The sequence below is a fragment of the Notolepis coatsorum genome (assembly GCF_963971535.1).
Source record: "Notolepis coatsorum genome assembly, chromosome: 3".
Classification (NCBI taxonomy): Eukaryota; Metazoa; Chordata; class Actinopteri; order Aulopiformes; family Paralepididae; genus Notolepis; species Notolepis coatsorum.
In genome coordinates this window covers 140,678,210-140,686,656 of record NC_140167.1, presented here as the reverse complement: position 1 = coordinate 140,686,656, position 8,447 = coordinate 140,678,210, and positions in this window count along the sequence as shown.

Sequence of the window (8,447 nt, the reverse complement as noted above, 5' to 3'; positions counted from 1 at the left end):
GACGCAAAAGCCTCCCCGCGAACCACGTGTGGGCAGTAAGGCCAATTCGGCCCAGTATCGGCATTGAGACATCGTGTATATTAATATTTGAATAGTCATATTTGGCACTATATCGTCGAGTTGGACGTATTCTATTAAGCTAATAATAGTCTATTCATATATAGTGCCTCGTGCGGTAAGAGTTCTATAGTAATCAGCACCCCCATCGTTTCGGGCATCAGCTGGACGCTTATCCAGGGTGGTTGACCCCACGTGAAGCTTCACCCGAGGAGCTCCAGGCCAAAGAGCGAGTGGACCTGTATATTGGATTATTCTACCGACGACGGCTAGCCTTCCCAGGCTTGGATTATGCTTTGAGTACTTTGATTATTCTATGGATAAAGGCCAACACTGCGGTGTGTTGGAAATACCCCCCCCGGAGAGGACGACAGGTGAGACGGCGCTCTGCACAGTGAGGTCGCCTCACGTCTCTCCGTCGTGGACCGGAGGACGCCGGCCACAGAGGGTCCAACTGCATTCATCTGTGGATCGAGGATCGTTGGGCACCGTGTCGCACAACTGTGGACTCTCCCAAGATACCCTCGGCCAGACGGGATCCAGCCAGTGACTCTCTAACCCCCCCCCCCCTCCAGCTGTCCTACAAGCAGTCGGAACCTTCCCCTAGTGTATCCAGCTATATAATCATTCAAGTATCATCGCTATTGTTCCCTAAATATTCCAGGTTGTATATTTGCTTCCTGCGCAATCAGAGATTGGACATTCGATATTGATCTACCTACGAATACTCATTTGCCATAAAAGTGCATACTATTTCAAATCATAAATGTAATTAAGTGATCGTTGTACATACCTTTTGCTATGTATTAAAACTCAAACTTTCGATTTGGTACATTTGTGTTGGATCCGTTTATCAGGTGGGAGTGTTCAACATATTCATACCTAGTACTGGGTGGCCAGAGTCTAAAGTACAAGAGGTAGTGGTAGTAAGTATCATATCTAACCATACAGGAATTGTACCCCTCAGTTACACTAGGGGTGGTCGTTAGACCCCCCTAGGCATGGTCTAATTTTCACAATCCACGACTACAAGTGGTGTAATGCTTTTATACAACTGGCACATTCATCCAACCTTATTGCTATACAATAAACATTATTTGAAGATTTATTGAAAACCATCCGTCAGAAAAAGTAGTTCCCAAAAAAGAAAAAAAGAGAAGTTGCCTCCATGTGGAAGCAGCTCGGAAGTGCATCCAACTGTTCTCAGTAGGACATCCAACAAACTAACACATCCAACTGTCTCTCAACTAAGACATCCAACAAACTAACACATCCAACTGTCTTTCAACTAAGACATCCAACAAACTAACACATCCAACCGTCTTTCAACTAAGACATCCAACAAACTAACACATCCAACTGTCTTTCAACTAAGACATCCAACAAACTAACACATCCAACTGTCTTTCACCCAGACATCCAACAAACTAACACATCCAACTTTTCTTTAGTTTTTAACCTACTTTCTATAGAACTTCATTCTTAGATGCTTTTCTTCGCCCTATTTTTTTTTTTATTTTTTTTAAACCTACTTTCTATAGAAGCAGCTGCGAGGTGCACTGTTTTAAGTGAGCGTGGGTTATTGAATTGATTGATTGCTAATTTTATTACTGTCCGCCTTGTTTCCAACTGGTTAAGTTTAGGCCCTCTTTCGAAGTTGGTTAAGGTTAGAGTTTGGAACCAGGGCTGGTGGTCTATCGCCCTGCTCTAAAGACAAACTCTAACCTTAACCAACTTCAAAAGAGGGCCTAAACTTAACCAGTTGGAAACCAGGCGGACAGTAATAAAATTAGCAATCAATCAATCAATTCAATAGGCCATGCTCACTTAAAACAGCGCACCTCCCAGCTGCTTATATTGAAAGTAGGTAAACATTTTTTTTAAATTGCAATTAATCAATCAATCAATTCGCACGATTTTAATTTTGTTCCACAATGACTCATGACCCATCAATTACACCATCCAACATTGTTTAAGCAACTAAGACATTCGCCGTGACAGAATTGTTTTCCATTTAGTCGTTATGACGCTATCAACATATCCATTCAGTCCACCCTCATTTAAAACAGCGCACCTCCCAGCTGTTTCTATAGAAAGAAAAGAAGAATTAATTTTTTTTTGCAATTAATCAATCAATTCACGCGATTTTTATTTTGTTCCACAATGACTCATGACCCATCAATTACATCATCCAACATTGTTTAAAGAACTAAGACATTCGCCGTGACAGAATCGGTATTTAGTTGTTATGACGCTATCAACATATCCATTTGTAAAGATTATTGTCCGCCATCTTGTTTTCTCCTACAAAGTCGCACGGCGGAGTGATAGTAATTCGGTTGTGGGCGGGTCCTGGGACCAAGAGCGTGGGATTATGAAGAAATAAATATGTGTAAATTGACTGTTTCAGCCAATCAGAATCGAGAAATGTGCATGCTGTTGTATAATGGCTTTTATACAACTGGCACATTCATCCAACCTTATTGCTATACAATAAACACACATTAATTGAAGATTTATTGAAAAAACCATCCGCCAGAAAAAGTAGTTCCCCAAAAAAATTAAAAGAGAAGTTGCCTCCATGTGGAAGCAGCTCGGAAGTGCATCCAACTGTTCTCAGTAGGACATCCAACAAACTAAGACATCCAACTGTCTCAACTAAGACATCCAACAAACTAAGACATCCAACTGTCTTTCAACTAGGCATCCAACAAACTAAGACATCCAACTGTCTTTCAACTAGACATCCAACAAACTAAGACATCCAACTGTCTTTCAACTAGACATCCAATTAACACATCCAACTTTTCTTTTGTTTTGAACCTACTTTCTATAGAACTTCATTCTTAGATGCTTCTATAGAAAGTAGGTAAAACAAATTTAAAAAAGTTTTCTTTGCCCTATAGGGGGAAAAAAAATAAGTTTTCTTTGCCCTATATAGGGGGGGGGGGGGGTTCTTTGCCCTATAAGAGTTTGAATTTTTTTTAAACCTATTTTCTATAGAAGCAGCTGGGAGGTGCGCTGTTTTAAAGGAAAACTCCAACATTTTGGGAAATTTAACATCTTCCCTGGAGTTAGACAAGAAGATACATACCTTTTTTGTCTCTGTGCGTGCATTTAGCTTTGGGAACAGTAGCTCCGTTAGCGTAGCTTAGCTTCATCACTGGAAGTGGGGGGGGGGGGGCAATAGCCTGACGTTCCCTACAGAGTCCTACAGTCACCAAATACACTCCAAATACAACTCCAAAACTTTCATGTAAACATGTTGTGACCTGTGTATTTACCACGTGGAGAAATAAAAAATTATTGAATTAGACAATTACGTTTTATAAGCAAATATACTCAGAACTATTTTTTGCCTAACCACTCCTCTGGGCGCAGTGATTTCAGTGCTACCTGCTAACGTCGAGGGGGGCGGGCACTGAGACTGCCGGTGTCCAGCCAGTGTTTACATTTTCATTTCATTCAAAGCATCCGAACCGATTGAATTGAAGCTATCGCTACCTGCTGTTTATATGAAACCGGACCTCTATTATTATTAGCCATAAAGGAATGAACACCCATTGTGGAGGAAATATGCGTAATTAACACTATTATAAACACTATTATATTAATATTAATTGATTGTATACCATATCCCTCCACTAAGACATGAAAGGTAATTAAAGGTCACTTGCAGACATGCCTGTCTTTGAGTGTCAACAAGTAATGAAATGCAATGGCATGTTGTTGATGCAAAATTGAATTCTGAACCCTGTCAATAACAAGGTATAATGTAATTTGGGATAATGTGTCATCATGTTGTTGACAACATGTTGAATTCTGTGTCAAACTGATAAGAGATTTGCTTTTGGGATAAGGAGCAGAGCCTCCAAGCTGATTGGATTGATGGTCATTTACATCATGAATCAGATGTCCAATAACCCACAGGATAAATGACACAAGGGTCATTGATTGGTTAAGATCAGATTTGTATGATAAGAATAACCCTCCTCTTTTGTTGGTTATAAAAGCTGATGTTATTGTGATGTTTTTTAGTCTCTCCTCCAGAACTTTATTAAACACTGGAGGTAGTCAGTTAGAAGCAGATAGTTATCTCTGTTGGACGTAGCTGCAGCAGGCAGAGGTAAATGATGATTTGTCCCTGATTAGCAGAGACGCAGAGAGACTCAGTTATCGTGTAAATTGTAGGTAACTTTAAATAAAGCTTTCTTCAAAATACACTTCAAGGTAAGACTTCTGTTTCTATATTATTGTGACTCCCGATTATTCTCACTGTAAATGGGCTAAAAACTGTGGTTTACATAATTGTGTAAAGTGAAATTGCATAATTGTCACAACACCATAAATTCAAAGTCAGCTTTATTGTCACCTCGTAATGGACAAGACATACAGAGAAATTAAATTGCGTTTCCCCCTTCCCACAGTGTATATAGACTATATACATGTAGACGGTAGCTAAAGAATTAATATTTTTTTGTTTGTTAGTTTGCCCCATGCATCATGATGATTATAATAGTCACTTACTCAATAGACAACTCTCCGTTAGGTCCACTCGGCACGGGGCGTCTTTTCCAAATTTATTTTCGGAACATGGAAAAAAGTTCCAACCACTTCTGGATGGGTTAGCGCTGAGAAATGTTCCTTGCTCGTTACACAGTCTCGTTGTGCACTGTCCTCTTCATCCGATATATGAAGCCTTCCGATCATTGATGGCAGCACAGAGTCCCATTCATTACAGCAGAAGCACTCTATTTCTGTCGGCATAGGTTGACATGATCCACATTTGCACCACCAATCCGTGTCGGTTCTGACTCTCCCCATGGCCCCAAGCTGTTCTGCTTCATCCTCGCGTCTCGCCCGGTCAGCTTCCAAAACACGTACTTCTTCCTCTGTGTATTCGGGTTCAAAAAGGTAAGCTTCTGGATCTTTGTTTGTCCCGAACTATTCATCATCCTCTGAGGATTCCTCTCTTTCAAAGTCAGACATGATTAGCAGCAGTCAAGTAAGTCTGTCGAGGGCGAGCTCCCGTAGCTCACCGCGTACCTCGGCGCTATCTCTGCGTCGGGGACAACCGTGCTCGTCACGGATCTGGGGTACACGAGTTCGATTCCCGGACCTGCCGTATTTTCTCAGTGTCTTCCCCTACTCTACATCCCATTCAACCTGTTTCTGTCGGTCATGCTTGACCAGAAAAAGCGATAAACGCTAAAAAATAAAGTAAAGTAAACACTGGCCGACCGCCTCCCTCGACGTTAGCAGGTAGCACTGAAATCACTGCGCCCAGAGGAGTGGTTAGGCAAAAAATTGTTCCGAGTATATTTGCTTATAAAACGTAATTGTCTAATTCAATTATTTTTTATTTCTCCACGTGGTAAATACACAGGTCACAACATGTTTACAGGAACGTTTGAGTTGTATTTGGAGTGTATTTGGTGACTGTAGGACTCTGTAGGGAACGTCAGGCTATTGCCCCCCCCCCCCCCCCCCCCCCCCTCACTTCCAGTGATGAAGCTAAGCTACGCTAACGGAGCTACTGTTCCCAAAGCTAAATGCATGCACAGAGACAAAAAAGGTATGTATCTTCTTGTCTAACTCCAGGGAAGATGTTAAATAAGCTAATTTCCCAAAATGTTGGAGTTTTCCGTTAACCCTTGTGTACCCCTGGTCCCTTTTTCTACTTTTTTGAAATATTTTGAGTGTGTGTGTGAGCACAGCGGTGTCTGTGTTTATTATTATTTCATGAAATTGGGTAAATATCTTAATTTTACATATATGTTCATTGTGTGAAAAGCTTATAATATGAAACACTCTAAAACAATAGTTATAGTATTTAGTGCCTTGTTTACCCCTGGTCCCTTTTTCTACTCCCATCCGCTCCAATGTTAAAACGGCATTTTTAACCATTTTTAAATCTGCTCTCATTCGTTAAATTCTCGATATAAATATAAAATGCAGTGTTGTACAACACAGTCAGTGATCAAGCTTTCGACCAATCCATCAATCAAAGACCCATGATGCCGATTTCGAACACAAGGTGGCGTAATAACACTGCAGACCACCGGCTACTAACCATGCAAGAGGCCGGGGGAATGTGGCTGCTGGCTGCTGCTGCAGCCACAGTCTACTGCTCCGGTGTGTGGGTGTGTGTGTGTGTGTGCAGATGAAAGAGCAGCATGGGGACAGACAGGGTCACTTTCAAACACGTTCCCCTGAAGTGGGCCAAAACAATATTGGGGGGGGGGGGGGGGGGGGGTCGTGTGTGTGAGATACAGGTCATGCACAGAAGCTTCAATCATGTACGGCAAAGTGGGCCAAAACAATATTCGCGGGAGGCAGTGGTTGTTTACGCAGGTGCGACTGATGAAAGCAATTGTTCGGGGAGGTGGCCCGTTGTTTACAGTTGCCGGAGGGGGACGCGTCGCTGGCCGATGAAGTTCTTCTCGAACATGCTGGACATGTCCCTCTACAACGCACCAGGCTGGAACGTCGGGAGGAAGTACAGACGGAGGCTATCGACGAGATGGCAACCAAGCTTCTCATGCCGCAGGTGGCAATCCGAGAGAGGTTGCCCCAAGGGCACCGGCAGCAGCGGCGAGACCACCACCACCGTGCCGTGCGCTTAGCCGGTGGTGGTGGTATCGCTGCTGCTGCTGCTGCGCCGGGCGCTGTGGGAAAAGAACCCGAATGGAGAGGCAATGTCATATGTGAATGTGCACAAAGTCAGTGTGCAAACACCATAGTGATTGTGTTTGTAACACATGTAAAATAAAATGAATTATAAAGAAATCTATTTGTCTTTTTTCTTCAGTATGTTCATAAACGTGCGTTTCGCCATGTCCAGACCAATATGCGTAAATTCTTTTTTCTAATGAGCACATAATGTGAGTATAATGTGCAGCTGGTTGAAACGCTGGGATATTATGTATAAAATGTAGAAATTAATATTTGTATGCACCACGGTCGAATATACTTTCCTCACAGAGCGAGCCCACTTGTGTGAGTTCTGTCACCAGCCAGCTAGATCACTGTGATTGGTCACGCCCCTCTGCTCCCGGCTGCTCACTGGTGAGACGAGGGAGGGCTCGCTCTACCATGGGAGGGGCTCTTGTGTTGAGAAATATACCGGCAACTAAGTCTACTGTACCCCGCTAGAAATATGAGTTATAACCGGTCCTCTCTAACGTTAGACTCTCGGCTATTTCTGACCGCTATTTCTGACCGAAATAGTCTACCTTTCTTTTTTATAATGGCAGATTCTTATTCACAGGTATTTTGTCCCGTTTTGATATGCTGTAAAGTATTGGAAAAAAATAATAGATATATGGTGAATATGGCGGTTTATCAGTTTTTTTTCCAATAAAAACTGACGTGGTATCAAACAAACACTAATTTAAGTGGTTAAAATTCGAAAATATGTGTAATTCTTTTACTGATATCTTGAGAATAGGGTAAAAAAATGTTTTAAAAATAGTAAACAGTTAAAATTATATGGCTTTAAACATGATGTATCATTTCATCTCTTAAGCCCAGTGAGCTCCACCATTGCTAGGGATGCACAAGGGTGAGCGTGGGTTATTGAATTGATTGATTGATTGATTGATTGCTAATTTTATTACTGTCCGCCTTGTTTCCAACTGGTTAAGTTTAGGCCCTCTTTCGAAGTTGGTTAAGGTTTTTGCAATTAATCAATCAATCAATCAATTTGCGCGATTTTTATTTTGTTCCACAATGACTCATGACCCATCAATTACATCATCCAACATTGTTTAAGCAACTAACACATTCGCCGTGACAGAATCGTTTTTCATTTAGTCTTTATGATCCTATTGATCCATATCCTTTCGTAATGTTTACTGTCCGGTTTGTCCGCCATCTTGCTTCACTTCTAAAAACTAGCATGGCGGAGTGTTAGTATTGCGGTTGTGGGCGGGTCCTGGGACCAAGAGCGTGAGGTTGTTACAAATACCCATGTGTAAGTTGACTGTTTCAGCCAATCAGAATAGAGAAATGTGCATGCCGTTGTATAATGTTGGTTAGTATATTAAGACAAGTGCATGACAGTAAGGTTAGTTAGGGTTAGATTTAATTTTTATTTCTTTATATATTTTTTTCATTTCAGATAATGATTGAAGAAGTGCGTCTTTAGTCGACGGCGAAAGATTGGACGGGTTTCGACTGTCCTAACTGTGGTGGGAAGTTCGTTCCACCATTGTGGGTCAAGGACCGAGAATAGGCAACTTCTCTTTGATGACCCTCCCGGAGCTCGGATTGGAGTAGGTCTGAGGCGACCAGAGGATGCAGAGTGTAGGGGTCTTGAGGGTGTGTAGTTAGAGACCATTGACCATTAACCTACACTGGCTTCCGGTAACATTTAGAATCTATTTCAA